Genomic DNA, 15370 nt, shown 5'->3' on the forward strand with positions numbered 1-15370 from the left:
CAACATTCTTAAAGAAAAGAACTTTCAACCCAGAATTTCATATCCAGCCAAACTGAGCTTCAGAAGTGAAGGAAGAATAAAATCCTTTGCGAACAAGCAAGTACTCAGAGATTTTGTCACCACCAGGCCTGCTTTACAAGAGCTCCTAAAAGAGGCACTACACATATAAAGGATCAATCAGTACCAGCCATTCCAAAATCACACTGAATGCTAAAGAGCTTCAACATAATGAAGAATCTACAACAACTAACAGGCAAAACAGCCACTTAGAATCAAAATGGCAGTATCAAATTCACACATAACAATATTAACCCTAAATGTAAATGGACTAAATGCACCAATCAAAACACACAGACTGGCAAATTGGATAAAAATCCAAAACCCATCAGTGTGCTGTATCCAGGAAACCCATCTCACATGCAAGGATACACAAAGGCTCAAAATAAAGGGATGGAGGAAGATTTACCAAGCTAATGGAAAGCAAAAAAAAGCAGGAGTTGCAATTCTCATCTCTGATAAAATAGACTTTAAAGCAACAAAGATCAAAAGAGACAAAGAAGGCCATTACATAATGGTAAAAGGATCGATACAACAAGAAGAGCTAACGATCCTAAACATATATGGACCCAACACAGGAGCACCCAGATACATAAGGCAAGTTCTTAATGACTTACAGAAGGACTTAGACTCCCACACAATAATAGTGGGAGACTTTAACACTCCACTGTCAATATTAGACAGATCAACCAGACAGAAAATCAACAAGGATACCCAGGGCTTGAACTCAGACCTGGAGCAAGCAAACCTGGTGGACATTTACAGAACTCTCCACCCCAAATCCACAGAATATACATTCTTCTCAGCACCACATCACACCTACTCTAAAATTGACCACATAATTTGAAGTAAAGCACTGCTCAACAAATGCAAAACAACTGAAATCATAACAAACAGCCTCTCAGACCATAGTGCAATCAAGTTAGAACTCAGAATTCAGAAACCGACCCAGAACCGCACAGCTTCATGGAAACTGAACAACTGGCTCTTGAATGTTGACTGGGTAAACAACGAAATGAAAGCAGAAATAAAGAAGTTCTTCGAAACCAATGAGAATGAAGACACAACGTGCCAGAACCTCTGGGACACATTTAAAGCAGTCTCTAGAGGAAAGTATATAGCAATAAGTGCCCATATGAGGAGAATGGAGAGATCCAAAATTGACACCCTATCGTCAAAATTGAAAGAGCTAGAGGAGCAAGATCAAAAAAACTCAAAACCCAGCAGAAGACAAGAAATTACTAAGATCAGAGCTGAGCTGAAGGAGATTGAGACACGAAAAACCCTTCAAAAAATCAATAAATCCAAGAGCTGGTTTTTTGAAAAGATCAACAAAATAGACAGACCACTAGCCAGATTGATTAAAAAGAAAAGAGAGAACAACCAAATAGATGCAATAAAAAATGATAAAGGGGAAATCACCACAGATTCCACAGAAATTCAAACCATCATCAGAGAATATTACAAACAACTCTATGCACATAAACTAGTAAACCTGGAAGAAATGGATAAATTCCTGGACTCCTGTGTCCTCCCAAGCCTAAACCAGGAGGAAGCTGAAACTATGAATAGACCAATAACAAGGTCTGAAGTTGAGGCAGCAATTAAGAGCCTACCTCACAAAAAAAGCCCAGGTCCAGACGGGTTCACAGCCGAATTCTACCAGACACACAAGGAGGAGCTGGTACCATTCCTTCTAAAACTATTTCAAACAATCCAAAAAGAGGGAATCCTTCCCAAATCATTTTATGAGACCAACATCATCCTGATACCAAAACCCGGCAGAGACCCAACGAGAAAAGAAAACTTCAGGCCAATATCCATGATGAACATAGATGCAAAAATCTTCAATAAAATATTGGCAAGCTGATTGCAACAGCAAATCAAAAAACTTATTCATCATGATCAAGTAGGATTCATCCCGGGGATGCAAGGCTGGTTCAACATACGCAAGTCTATCAACGTAATTCACCACATAAACAGAACCAAAAACAAAAACCACATGATTATCTCGATTGACGCAGAGAAGGCATTTGACAAAATTCAACAGCCCTTTATGCTAAAAACCCTCAATAAACTCGGTATCGATGGAACGTATCTCAAAGTAATAAAAGCTATTTATGACAAACCAACAGCCAATATCATACTGAATGGGCAAAAACTGGAAGCATTCCCTTTGAAATCTGGTACTAGACAAGGATGCCCTCTCTCACCACTCCTATTCAATATAGTACTGGAAGTTCTAGCCAGAGCAATCAGGCAAGAAAAAGAAATAAAGGGTATTCAAATAGGAAAGGTGGAAGCCAAATTGTCTCTATTTGCAGACGACATGATAGTATACCTAGAAGACCCCATCGCCTCAGCCCAAAAACTCCTGAAACTGATAAACAACATCAGCAAAGTCTCAGGATATAAAATCAATGTGCAAAAATCACAAGCATTCGTCTACACCAATAACAGACTTAAAGAGAGCCAAATCAAGAGCGAACTGCCATTCGCAATTGCTACAAAAAGAATAAAATACCTTGGAATACAACTCACAAGGAACGTAAGGGACCTCTTCAAGGAGAACTACAAACCACTGCTCAATGAAATCAGAGAGGACACAAACAGATGGAGAAACATTCCATGTTCATGGTTAGGAAGAATTAATATCGTGAAAATGGCTATACTGCCCAAAGTAATTTACAGAATCAACGCTATCCCCATCAAGCTACCATTGACTTTCTTCACAGAACTGGAAAAAACCACCATGAACTTCATATGGAACCAAAAGAGAGCCCACATAGCCAAGTCAATTCTAAGCAAAAAGAACACAGTGGGGGGCATCACACTACCGGATTTCAAACTATACTACAAGGCTACAGTAATCAAAACAGCATGGTACTGGTACCAAAACAGAGATATAGACCAGTGGAACAAAACAGAGGCACCGGAGGCAACACAACATACATACAACTATACAATCTTTGATAAACCTGACAAAAACAAGCAATGGGGCAAGGATTCCATGTTTAACAAATGGTCTTGGGAAAACTGGCTAGCCATGTGCAGAAAGCAGAAACAGGACCCCTTCCTGACACCTTACACTAAAATTAACTCCAGATGGATTAAAGACTTAAACATAAGACCTGGCACCATAAAAACCCTAGAAGGAAATCTAGGCAAAACTATCCAGGACATAGGAGTAGGCAAGGACTTCATGAACAAAACACCAAGAGCATTGGCAACAAAAGCCAAAATAGACAAATGGGACCTAATGAAACTCCACAGCTTCTGCACGGCAAAAGAAACAGTCACTAGAGTGGATTGGCAACCAACAGAATGGGAAAAAATTTTTGCAGTCTACCCATCTGACAAAGGGCTGATATCCAGAATTTACAAACAACTCAAGCAGATTTACAGGAAAAAAACAAACAAGCCCATTCAAAAGTGGGCAAAGGATATGAACAGATACTTTACGAAAGAAGACATATATGAGGCCAACAATCATATGAAAAAATGCTCATCGTCACTGGTCATCAGAGAGATGCAAATCAAAACCACATTGAGATACCATCTCACGCCAGTTAGAATGGCGATCATTAAAAAATCTGGAGACAACAGATGCTGGAGAGGATGTGGAGAAAAAGGAACACTTTTACACTGTTGGTGGGAGTGTAAATTAGTTCAACCATTGTGGAAGACAGTGTGGCGATTCCTCAAGGCCTTAGAAATAGAAATTCCATTTGACCCAGCAATCCCATTACTGGGTATATATCCAAAAGACTATAAATCGTTCTACTATAAGGACACATGTACACGAATGTTCATTGCAGCACTGTTTACAATAGCAAAGACCTGGAATCAACCCAAATGCCCATTGATAATAGACTGGATTGGAAAAATGTGGCACATATACACCATGGAATATTATGCAGCAATCAGAAATGATGAGTTCGTGTCGTTTGTAGGGACATGGATGAATCTGGAGAACATCATCCTCAGCAAACTGACACAAGAACAGAAAATGAAACACCGCATATTCTCACTCATAGGTGGGTGATGAAAAATGAGAACACATGGACACAGAAAGGGGAGTACTAAACACTGGGGTCTATTGGGGGGAAAAGGGGAGGGCCAGTGGGAGGGGGAGGTGGGGAGGGATAGCCTGGGGAGAAATGCCAAATGTGGGTGAAGGGGAGAAGAAAAGCAAAGCACACTGCCATGTGTGTACCTACGCAACTGTCTTGCATGCTCTGCTCATGTACCCCAAAACCTATAATCCAATAAAAAATTAAAAAAAAAAAAATTTTGGAAAAAAAAAAAAATACCTGAGATCAAAAAAAAAAAAAGAATGTTCTTTTGCTTTTCTTCTTTTACATTTTCCAATAAAGGCATAGGTATAGTTAAACACTATATAGAGTAAAAGGCAATTCAAAGTTTAAGTTTAATATGGTGTTGGATTCTAGCCATGTGTTAAAATGGTGATTATGCCAGTTATATTTGTGTTAAGTTTTCATCACTATTACATCATTGGCAGGCCATTTTTCTCTTTGTTAGTTGTAGCTGGGATATTTCTATATTATTCTTCTGAATTATCTATCTCTAATACACTTCTATAAGTTGAATAAATGAATCTAGTCCATTTATAGCTTATAAAATGTTCCCTTAGAGTTTCAGGGAATTTTTATGTCTTTATTATGGAAAATTTCCGATATATATAAAGGTGGAGAAAATTGTATGAAGAATACTAATATGCCATTTCTTAACTTTACCAGTAATTAACCCACAGCCAAATTCTTGCATCTATACCCCTACTCACTATTCTGCTACTCCTCATCTTGCAAATTCCAGACATTGTACCATTTATTTCAGGACATGTTTTGAATATAAGCTTCCTGTTATTTAAATTAAAAATATCAGTGGGGAAAAATAGGAAAAATTAGTCATACCTAAATTTTTAACTAGAGGGGTAAAACAAAATAGTTTTGTAAACACTCAATTGACACCAAAATTTATGACAAAAGAAACAGGCAATATTCCTATTTGGAATGAGGTAAAATAGCATAATTGAACATTAATTGCTTACTTTTCCAGAATGCTTTGTAATTCACAAAGCACTTTCAAATAGATTTCACATTCGATGTTCACAGACCTGCAAAGTAAGTAGAATCTTATCTCATTTTAAAGGTAATGAATAAGGCTCAGAAATAATGTATCAAATATTAACCAACAATGAGCCGAGGTCACGCCACTGTACTCCAGCCTGGTGCCTGGCAATGGAGCGAGACTCTGTCTCAAAACAACAACAACAACAACAACACCTCCGAAACTAATAGCTAAGACCTCAAAAGCACAGGCAACAAAAACAAAAACAGGCAAGTGTGACTATACTAAACTAAAACTTTCTGCTCAGCGAAGAGCACACTCAGCAGGGTGAAAAGACAACATGTGGAGTAGGAGAAAATATTTACAAACTATCCATCCAACAAGGAACTAATACCCAGAATACACAAGGAACTCAAACAATTTAACAGTAAATAAATAAATGATCCCACTAAAAAATGGACAAAGGATCTGAATAGACATTTCTCTAAAGAAGATATGCAAATGGCCTACAAGTGTCCAAAAAAGATGCTCAACATCTCTAATCCTCAGAGAAATGCAAATCAAAAGTACAATGAGCTATCATTTTATCCCAGTTAGAATGGCTACTATCAAAAAGACAAAAAAAAAAAAAATAACAGATGCTGGTGAAGATGTGGGGAAAAGGGAATTCTCACTTACTGTTGTGAGAATGTAAATTTGTACACCCACTACAGAAAACAGTATGCAGATTTCTCAAAAAAACTAAAAATAGAGCTCTTGTATGATCTGGCAATTCCACAACTGGGGTATTTATCCAAAGGAATGGGAATCAGTATATCAAAGAGATACCTCCACCTCCATGTTTATTCCAGCACTACTCACAATGGCAAAGATGTAGAATCAAACTAAGTATCTGTCAATGGGTGAATGGATCAATTAAAGGTGACATATATGCAAAATGGAATACTATTTGGCCACAAAAAGAATGAAATCCTGTTATTTGCATCAACATGGATGGAACTGGATGTCACTGTGTTAAATGAAATAAGCCAGACATGGAAAGCCAAGTGTTGCATGTTCCTGGTCATATGTGGAAGCTAAAAAATTAATCTCACAGAGGTAGAAAGTAGAATGATAGTTACCAGAGGCTGGGAATGGTGTGTGTATTACCCAGGCTGGTCTAGAGCTCCTGAGCTAAAGCAATCTGCCACCTCTGCCTCCCAAAGTGCTGGGATTACAGGCATGAGCCATTGTGCCCAGCCACATGCCCTAATTATTAAAAGCGGGAGACAATTATTTCATATTTAAAAATTAAAAAGAAATGCAAACACAATAATCTATTTTGGAAGAAAGAGGAAACATTATATTTTGGATAAAAGGTGACATTATGTAACATAATGAATGTAATATGCGATATGTTATTTTCTATGTATAGAAAAGGGTGATAAACATATTCAAGGCATTTGTAACTAGGAGGTGCAGTTTAAAGGATCTGTAAAGGGAGGGTAGCTTTAACCCTTCAGTTTCTTCTATATGGTTCAAATTTGTTTTTCAGTAGATATGTAGAACATTTATAATAAAAGAAACAGGAAAACAAGATTGTCTAAAATTACTATAATAATTAAAATCAATCCGGAATTTTTAGGGTAATAAAACATAAAACATAAAGGTATTGAGAGGAAGCAAAACAGTTACTATTTGCAGATAATATTGTCCACTTAAAAATCCAAAATAATCATCCAGGCACAGTGGCTCACACCTGTAATCCCAGCACTTTGGGAGGCCAAGACAGGTGGATCACTTGAGATCAGGAGGTCGAGTCCAGTCTGGCCAACATGGTGAAACATCATCTCTACTAAAAATACAAAAATTAGCAGGGTATGGTGGCGGGCGCCTGTTATCCCAGCTACTCAGGAGGCTGAGGCTTGAGAATGGCTTGAACCCGGGAGGCAGAGGTTGCAGTGAGCCAAGATCGTGCCACTGCACTCCAGTCTAGGTGACAGAGTGAGACTCTAACTGAAGAAAAAAAAAAAACAAAACCAAGATCATCATCTAAAAACTGCTAGAATTATTAAAAACTTGGTACCACGACCACATCACAAAATCTATTCACTCATTCAACAATGAGTGAAGAGCTTTCTTGTGTAGTAGCAGTAATGTAATTAGAATATATGATGGAATAAAAATAATAACTGCATAGAAGAATATGCACACCTCATGTTAAGAACACCAGGGAATTTTCCAGCATGGCCTTCAATTATTTTTACTTGCCTAGCATCCATTTCCAGTAACACTTGGTAACTTTTTCAGTATCCATTTTCTTTTCTTCTAAATTGGTAAAGCTGTTGGATTTTGGTGATTATGTGACTCAGGCTCAGACAATTTCATTCCCCGTGGAATTTGGGTTTTGACTGGATGACATAAAGCTGAAAAATGAAAACTCATTCATCCCAGAAGTGGTGACTGCATGTTGTCCTGATTCCTGCCACCCCAAGCTCTAGAGCTGCTAGGGTTTAAACATTTTCCTTCTTCGGTTGTTCTGCTTTTCCTTAGACTTCAGGACAGACCATAGAGATCCATCCTGGTTCTTTCTTTGCCCAAATTAGAAAGAGTGAATCACTAGGCGGTAAAGACCACTACTCAGCACTATTCTAAAGTGGTGTGCTTTACTCAATTAATTTTAAGCCTCATGCAATTATAACTCAAATTTCAACTGAATAAATAGGCCAGAGACAGAATCCATATAATATTAAAGGTCTTGGTACATGATAAATGGTATACCATGAATAAGTAGGTCATAGCTGAAAGTCTATATGGTGGGAACCAAGAAGCGAGTGCTCACCTCCACAAGTCCTTGCTGGTGCAGACCAAACGGTGGGCTCTGGAGCACATTAACCTTAAGTTCATTGACACCACCTCCAAGTTTGGCCATGGCCGCTTCCAGACCATAGAAGAGAAGAAAGCATTCATGGGACCACTCAAGGAAGACCAAACTGCAAAAGAAGAAACAGCAGCTTAATGCCAGGAACAGATTGTGCAGCTGGTGGGGTCTTAATAAAAGTTATTTTCCACTGGAAAAAAATTAAAATGTTTTGTTGATCTGAAACGTGAAAACAAAGGCAAATGCAAATTACCAAAGTACCAATAATGCCCACCTAATTGCAGTTCTTCCCTTTGCTTTGCAAATGATTAGGAACTTGCCTGCAAGGGCAAAGGAAAGAGATGTAAACTCCCAGGGATGGCAGGAGACAAAGTGAAAGACTTAAAATACTGAGAATTTTTTTTAAGCTTTGTGGTTTTTCATAAAAACTTCACATACATTTGCTACTCTATTATTTATTTAGTTATTTATTTATTTATGACAGAGTCTTGCTCTGTCACCCATGCTGGAGTGCAGTGTCACGATCTTGGCTCATTGCCACCTCCACCTCCCTGAGTTCAAGCAATTCTTGTGCCTCAGCCTCATGAGTAGCTGGGACTACAGGTGCATGCCACCAGGCCTGGCTAATTTTTTTAATATTTTTAGCAGAGACGGGGTTTCACCATGTTGGTCAGGCTGATTCAACCTCCTGACCTCAAGTCATCCACCTGCCGCAGTCTCCCACAGTGCTAGGATTACAGGCGTGAGTCCCTGCGCCTGGCCTCTTTATTTATTTTTAAGACAGAGTCTTGCTCTGTTGCACAGGCTGGAGTGCAGTGGTGCAGTTTTGGCTCACTGCAATCTCTGTCTCCCAGGTTCAAGTGATTTTCATACTTCAGCTTCCCCAGTAGCTGGGATTACAGACGTGTGCCACCTCTTTGTATTTTTTGGTAGAGACGAGGTATCACCATGATGGCCAGGCTGGTCTCGTATTCCTGACCCCAAGTGATCCACCTGCCTCAGCCTCCCAAAGTGCTGGGATTACAGATTTGAGTCACTATGCCTAGCCTCTGTTATTACATATCTATTTTTGAATATCAAAATGCATGTGTGTCCTTAAAGATGTGCCACTTTATCCATGACTTCCTGATCTCTTGGCATACTCCCATACACTCCAAAGGAGCCCTCTTTGAGAACAATAATGCTCTATTGCTTTACATGGCTAACATAGAATCAGCTTTTCCTTGCTGGGCATACTCTTCAGGTCTGCCACCAGCTTCCCATGTGGCAAGTTATCTCTCTGTTCTCTCTATCTATAAACACACCTCTCTCTCTCTCTCTCTCTATATATATATATATATAGAGAGAGAGATTATATATATATAATCATGCACTGTAGAACAACCTTTAGGTTAATGACCAACTGGATGGATGATGGTAGCCCCATAAGATTATAATAATGGAGCTGGAAAATTCTTTCATCTAGTGATATAGTAGCCTTCCTAATGTTGTGGTGCAATGCATTACTCATGTTTGTGGTGTTGCTGGTGCAGATAAACCAACTGAGTTTCCAATGATCTGAAAGTCTATTATTGCACATACAATTATGTACAGTACATAATACTTGATAATGATAGTAAATGAGTGTTACTGGCTTATATATTTACTATACTTCTTATTGTTATTTCAGAGTATACTTTTTCTACTTATAAAAAACAGTTAACTGTAAAACATCTTCCAGCAGGTCTTTCAAGAAGTACTCCAAAAGCAGGCATTGTTATCATAGATGACACCTCCGTGTAGGTTATTGCCCTTGAAATCCTTCCGGTGGGACAGGATGTGGAAATGGAAGACAGGGATGTTGGCGATCCTGATGCTGGTTACGCCTAGGTAATATCTGTGTTGTGTGTCAGTTTTTAACAAAACGAGTTGAAAAAGTAAAAAGTCTCTGAATAATAAAAAGCTGATAGAGTAGTGATATAAAGAAAGAAAATATTTTTGTTCAGCTGTACAATGTGTGTTTTAAGCTAAGTGCTATTACAAGAGTCAAAAAGTAAAAAAATTGATACGTTTACAAAGTAAAAAAGTTATATAAACTAGGGTTAATTTATTATTGAATCAGAAAGGTTTTAAAAACAAATTTATTGTAGCCTAAGCATAAAGGGCTCATAAAATCTGTAGTAGTGTGCAGCAATGTCCTAGGCCTTCAGACTCACTCACTGACTCACCCAGAGGAACTTTCTGCCCTGCAAGTTCCTGTATAGATGCACTACTTTTTATCTTTTACAGTATACTTTTATGATACATATTCTATGTTTAAATACAAAAATACTTACCATTGCAATGCAGTTCCCTCCAGTATTCAGTACAGTCACATGCTATACAGGTTTGCAGCCAGAAGTGATAGTCTATGCCACAGAACCTAGGTGTGTGGCAGGCAGGCTTACCATCTAGGTTTATGCAAGTACACTCTGTGATGTTTGCAGAAGGACAAAATCACCTAATGACGTGTTTCTCACAATGCGTTCCTGTTGGTAAGTAACACCTGATGGTATATGTATAAAACACAGTTACATGTTTATTTATTTTACTTTTTGCTTCTTATAAATCTCAGGTGCAGAGGGTGGAGTTAATCATTCTCCTCAGTTCCTACTTGGTGAATGAATTATTTATCCTTCAATTTTCATCTCAATACAGAGGCTTTACCTCCGTGTAGCCTAACTGGACAACTGGAGAGAACAGACTGCATTGTCCCATCACTGCCCCATGGACATACCTAAGATGTTATATTATATTCCCGCATCTCTTTAGGTCTTTACCTCTCAGCTGAACCCTGAACTCCTGGAGAGCAGATGTTGTCTGAAAACCACCAGCATCTCACACAACAATGATTGTTGAATAAATCCTTATTAAATAATGACATTTTCCTTTTTGTATTGCTGGAATCTCCACTCCCATCACAACTACTAAGCCTTGGGCAGGAGACCTTGTATTCCCAGCTAGCTATTCCTCCCACCACCATGCATGAGTACTAAATAAAATTAGTGAGGGTAGGGAAGAAACAGGGAGATGGCAGTGTCTGAAAGCTTCCTGCTAAAGCATTGCCTGTCCTACTTCCTGCCAGTTCCTTTTGCCCAATTAGAACTGAGAAGGGATATGGTAGGTATATATACCCCACATCAGTATATCATCATATGTATATATCTCAATTCCCCCAAGTACTAGGGAGTATGGATGTAATTCTGCCAAAGTAGGCTTCCTCCAACCTTTGCTTCAAATCAAGGCACCAGTCTTTGGCACTCACTAGTAGGTACTAGGAACAAGAGATGAAAAAGTTGGTCACAGTTGGGCCTGTACATGTCCTTCTATTTCCTTCCAGTCTGAAATGTGAGTGTGAAAATAGACCGTCTTTTAGACAAAAAGTTTATAATCATTTCTTCTAATCCGTGCCTAACTCCATTTTTTTCTTTCTCTTCTCACCTATCTCTATCCATAAGAATTTGTAATAATAACTAGACAGTTTTTTAATATTATAGTTTTTTTAGTACAGAACCAAAACATAGGAGAAAAAGACCATTTTCTTCAAGAAGATGAAGAATTAATAGTCAAAATAGAAATATCAGTAAGAATTAGACCTTTGAAAGTTGGGGAAGATATGGTTTCAGAAAGAATCAGATGGTTATCTATTAAATGTTTCTGAGAAATCAAGTAATACATATTACTGAAAAGTATCCATTGGCTTCATCCACAGAAAGGTTATATAGGTGACTGTGGCAAAAGCTATTTTGGTGGATTGGTTGAGGTGGAAGCTGGATTTCGGTGGTTGGATAGGAGAGTGTAAAAGTGAAAGAAGAATTTGGGAGTAAATGCAGTTGCAGGAGAGTCAGTAACCCAGCAGTGACCTTGAATTGATAGTGGTAGCAATCTGAATGGCTGTGTATCTTCTATAGCAAGACTCAATGGCAAGAGGGTTCGGTAGATTAGATGCAAAAAGCCTCACACATCTCAGTAACATCAAGGTAAGCAATTATGATCACATAAGTTGTAATGAATTATGATCACATAGAGAATTTGACCCTTAAAATATCCAGGATCTTCAAAAATAGATTATGTTCCTTACATTTTTGTTTGAAATATCAGAAATATGTTAAATATATTGATAAAGTTGATCTGAAAATTTATTTCCGTGTGGAAGGGTCTACATGTCCATTTCTGTTTGTGTTTTAGAAAATTCACTTCTGTGAATTATTCTATTTCTCAATAATGACATATGAAAGGATAGTATATTGTAGTCATAAAAATTATGCAAACAGCAACATGACCTACTATTATTATAGTAATAAAAATATTAGGAAGCACAATATGACACTCCAAGTGTTTTCATCTCAGATGTTTTCTTAATTATTTATTTTATTGAACTTTTTTTTTTTTTTCTTCAAGATGAGGTCTCATTCTGTGACCCAGGCTGGAATGCAGTGGTGCAATCTTGGCCCACTGCAACCTCCTCCCAGGCTCAAGAGATCCTCCCACCTCAGCATCTTGAGTAGCTAGAACCACAGGGGCAGGCCACCATGCCTGACTAATTTTTGCTATTTTTGGTAGAGATGGGATTTCACCATTTTGCCCAGGCTGGTTTTGAACTCCTGAGCTCAAGCGATCTGCTCGCCTCAGATTCCCAGAGTGCTAGGATTACAGACATAAGGCACCATGCACAGCCTAGACTTCTAATCTTGAAAAACTTCCAGACCACAGAAAAATTCCACTAATATAACAATAAACATGTAAATACCTCTCATCTAGATTTTGCCACATTTGCTGCATCTCTTCCTCTCTTTATATCATATATAATTCTAGTATCTTAATACACATAATATTTTTCACCCCTTTGTTTGTTTGCTTTTAGAGACTGGGTCTCACTGTGTTACCCAGGCTGGAGGTATTTGAACACTCATAACTCACTGCAGCCTTGACCTCCTGGGCTTAAGCAATCCTCCCACCCCAGCTTCCTGAGTAACCAGGACTACAGGTGCATGTAACCACACCTGGCCAATATTTTTATAATTTAAAAAATTTTAATCTTTTTTGTAGATATTTGGTCTCACTATGTTGTGCAGGCCGGTCTCAAACTCCTGGGCTCAAGCGATCCTCTCATCTCATGCTTCCAAAGGGTTGGGATTACAAGTGTGAGCCACTGCGCTGAACTTGTTTTTTATTCTTCTGGTCATTTTTTTTTCCTTAACCAACTGAAAGAAGGTTACAGATATTATAACCTTTTATCCCTAACTACTTCACTATCTGTGTCCTGAGAGCAAGGGCAATTTCTTATATAATCATGTTACAATTATCAAATTCAGAAAATCGAATATGGATACAATGCTATCTAATATAGTCCAAATTGAAATTTTGGCAATTGTCCCAGTAATGTTTTTTATAAAAGCAACATGTTTCTTTGTAATCCAAAATCCAAGCTACAATCACATACTCAATTTACTTTTTGTGTTTCTTTAGTTTTTTTTTTTACTCTAGAACAGTTTCTCAGCTTTTCTTTGCTTTTTGTGACTGTGACTGTTTGAAGCATGCAGCCTGTCATTTCGTAAAAGACATCTTTTTTCTTTTAAACTTTCATTTTAGGTTTGGGGGTTACATGTGAAGGCTTGTTATATAGGTAAACTCATGTCATGTGGGTTTGTTGTACAGATTATTTTATCACCCAGGTGTTAAGCCTAGTACCCAATAGTTATTTTGTCTTTTCCTCTCTCTCCTCCCACCCTCCACCCTCCACTCTCAGGTAGATCCCAGTGTTTGTTATTCCCTTCTTTGTGTTCATGAGTTCTCATCATTTAGCTCCTACTTATAAGTGAGAACATGTGATATTTGGTTTTCTGTTCCTGCATTAGTTTGTTAAGGATAACGAACTCTAGCTCCATCTATCTTTCTGCAAAAAACATGATCTCATCTTTTTCATGGCTGCATAGTATTCCATGGTGTATATGAACCACATTTTCTTTATTCAGTCAGCAATTGATGGGCATTTAGGTTGATTTCATGTCTTTGTTATTTTGAATAGTACTGCAATGAACAGACATGTGCATGTATCTTTATGGTAGATTGATTTATATTCCTCTGGATATATACCCAGTAATTGCTGGATTGAATGGGAGTTCTGCCTTTAGCTCTTTGAGGAATTGCCATACTGCTTTCTACAATGGCTGAACTAATCTACACTTCTACCAACAGTGAATAAGTGTTTCCTTTTCTCTGCAACCTCCCCAGCATCTGTTTATTTTTTGGCTTTTAATTAATAGCCATTCTGACTGATGTGAGATGGTATCTCATTGTGGTTTTGATTTGCATTTCTCTAATGATCAGTGATACTGGTCTATTTTTCATGTTTGTGGACTGCATGTATGTCTTCTTTTGAAAAGTGTCTGTTCATGTCCCTTGCCCCCTTTTTAATGGGGTTTCTTTTTTTTTCCTTTTGTAAATTTAAGTTTATTATAAATGCTGGGTATCAGACCTTTGTGAGATGCACATTCTTCAAACATTTTCTTCCATTCTGTAGGTTGTCTGTTTACTCTGTTGACAGTTTCTTTAGCTGTGCAGAAGTTCTTTACTAATTTGATCTCATTTACCATTTTTTGCTTTTGCTCTCATTGGTTTTGGCATTTTTTTTTTTTTTTTGAGATGTAGTTTCGCTCTTGTTACCCAGGCTGGAGTGCAATGGCGCGATCTCGGCTCACCGCAACCTCCGCCTCCTGGGTTCAGACAATTCTCCTGCCTCAGCCTCCTGAGTAGCTGGGATTACAGGCACGCGCCACTGTGCCCAGCTAATTTTTGTATTTTTAGTAGAGACAGGGTTTCACCTTGTTGACCAGGATGGTCTCGATCTCTTGACCTCGTGATCCACCCACCTCAACCTCCCAAAGTGCTGGGATTACAGGCTTGAGCCACCGTGCCTGGCCCTGGTTTTGGCATCTTTGTCATGAAATGTTTGCCTGTTTCTATGTCTACAGTGATATTACCCAGGTTCTTTTCCAGGGTTTTTCTAACTTTGGGTCTTACATTTAAGTATTTAATCCATCTTGAGTAGATTTTTATGTATGGTGTAAGGAGGAGGCCCAATTTCAATATTCTGCATAAGGCTAGTCAGTTAACTATCCCAGCACCATTTATTTAAAAGGAAGTCTTTTCCTCATTGCTTGCTTTTGTCAGCTTTGTTGAAGATCAGACAGTCATAGATGTGCTTTATTTCTGGACTCTATCCTGTTTCATGGGTCTCTGTGTCTGTTTCTGTACCAATACCATGCTATTTTTGTTATGGTAGCCCCGTAATATAGTTTGAAGTCAGATAACATGATGTCTCCTGCTTTGTTCTCTTTGTTA

General features: G+C 38.2%; 1 pseudogene; it reads right to left on the reverse strand.

Annotated features, from left to right (window-relative positions):
* Positions 1-8059, reverse strand: part of LOC100409814 (X-ray repair cross-complementing protein 5 pseudogene) — a 42429-nt pseudogene extending 34370 nt beyond the window's left edge.
* Positions 8060-15370: the final 7311 nt, after the last annotated feature.

The sequence above is a fragment of the Callithrix jacchus genome, chromosome 3 (assembly GCF_049354715.1).
Source record: "Callithrix jacchus isolate 240 chromosome 3, calJac240_pri, whole genome shotgun sequence".
Classification (NCBI taxonomy): Eukaryota; Metazoa; Chordata; class Mammalia; order Primates; family Cebidae; genus Callithrix; species Callithrix jacchus.